Genomic DNA, 1,887 nt, shown 5'->3' on the forward strand with positions numbered 1-1,887 from the left:
GTCTTCATATTTTACATTTATTCGCTTATTTATCACCATTGTTGTCTTATTTATTTATTTATTTATGTTTTATTATTATCATTTTATTAGTATTACTAATATTATTACTACTGCCTTTTTCTAGATTATAATTATTATTTATTTATTTATTTATGCAAGCTTATCTATTATTTATTCCCCCGTTTTTGTTTTTTTTTTGTTGTTTTTTGTTATTTTTTCAAGGCCTGACTAAGCGCGTTGGGTTACGCTGCTGGTCAGGCATCTGCTTGGCAGATGTGGTGTAGCGTATAATTTATGGTTTTATCCGAACGCAGTGACGCCTCCTTGAGCTACTGAAACTGAAACTGAAACTGTGTGTGCCTCGGTGTGTGTCACAGTGTGTGTGTGAGAGAGAGAGAGAGAGAGAGAGAGAGAGAAAGTTGTGTCTGTGTGTGCATATGTACATGCATGAGTCTTGAGAGAGAGAGAGAGAGAGACAGAGTAAGAGAGAGGGCACGTGGGCCTATATATTATACATCAGCGAGTTGTGTGTGTAACACACAATGTTCTTGTAATGGGAAGCTGAGGTGAATTCATTCAAGCAAAGAAGGTTGGGTTGTTTATCGTAAATGTGTGAGAGACAATGACAATGACAAATGTTTTAATGACTCGGGGTTGATTGGATAAGCTGGAAGCTTCTTTACACCATGCCCTCACACACGCATGCACACACACACATACACACAATATGAAGAAGAAACAATATGATAAATGAAATAAGTGTGAATAAATAAATGACATAGAACAAACAAAATAGGCAATAACAGATACAAAAACGGAAGAATCAAAGACTAGAGAGAGAGAGAGAGAGAGAGAGACTGTGTCTGTGTCTGTGTCTGTCTGTGTGTTCACGACATCGATGTCTTTATTTGGCAGATTCGAATACGGTTAGAACCTATCTCTTAAAATGTTTGAGTTGGCTTTCGCTCAGAGATCACGAGATTCAGAAACTGAACGCATCGTTCGATAGCAACGACGTTTTGCGATTTGGTAGGCATTTTCTTTGCTTTTGGGTTCCTTTTCTGTTTTCAAAGTGTGCTTTCATGCTTATTTTGATCCATGCGTGACGTTTGATGACATAATGCTGCTGACTTTGGTGGAGTCGGCACTTCATTCCATATTACTGACACCATTTGACGCAAATGCAGGAAAGATGATACTTCACAAACTTTTAAACTGACACTCTCAGCATTTGACAAGCCCACACTCACACACACACTGACAGAATGTCACGGACACCATGACAGTTACTGACGATACTAAGGGTAGTTTATTCATTATTTGGCAGTAAATGCACACTTGCAGTTGCAGCCAAGAAAACGAAAAATTCGACTGGCGAAAAGTAAACAAAACCGGAACCTCCAACGAGTTCTTAATGTACCGCTAACATATATATTTTCTACAATAGACATTGAAATTGTACAACTGGATTTTATTGGTCATATTCTTTTTTTTTTTTTTTTTTTACATTGAATGAGAACACTGCTACAAGAGGCCATTCCTACAAACTGTTACAAGTTTAAGTAAAAACTTAAGATTTGCACATTTTTTTTTTACTAACAGGGTAACAAATGTTTGAAATAATCTGCCACAAGACGTGAATACTTTTAAAAATTATCTTGACATTCATTTACAGAATTTTAAATACAAAACTCATCAAGATATTTGTTGATTTTTCAAGCATTGCACACTCGTGTTGAAAAATGCATCTGTCATATGTGGGGACTCTCTTTTTCTTCCCCACTTCAAGTGGGCAAAAGGCCTTGTCAGGCCTGCACGCCTTGATATTGATATGATATGATATATTTATATTAGATATCAAACAGAAACCGTAACTTTGTTAGGCAT

The 1,887-nt window shown here is 36.5% G+C and overlaps 1 protein-coding gene across 1 annotated transcript in view; it reads left to right on the forward strand.

The window, feature by feature from the left end:
* Positions 1-952: 952 nt before the first annotated feature.
* LOC143276990 (uncharacterized) overlaps positions 953-1,887 on the forward strand; it is a 17,546-nt gene continuing 16,611 nt past the window's right edge. The window contains exon 1 of the mRNA XM_076581696.1: positions 953-1,029. The gene's annotated coding sequence lies outside the window, so the exon portion shown is untranslated. The remainder of the gene's footprint in view (positions 1,030-1,887) is intronic.

The sequence above is a fragment of the Babylonia areolata genome, chromosome 33 (genome assembly GCF_041734735.1).
Source record: "Babylonia areolata isolate BAREFJ2019XMU chromosome 33, ASM4173473v1, whole genome shotgun sequence".
Taxonomy (NCBI): Eukaryota; Metazoa; Mollusca; class Gastropoda; order Neogastropoda; family Buccinidae; genus Babylonia; species Babylonia areolata.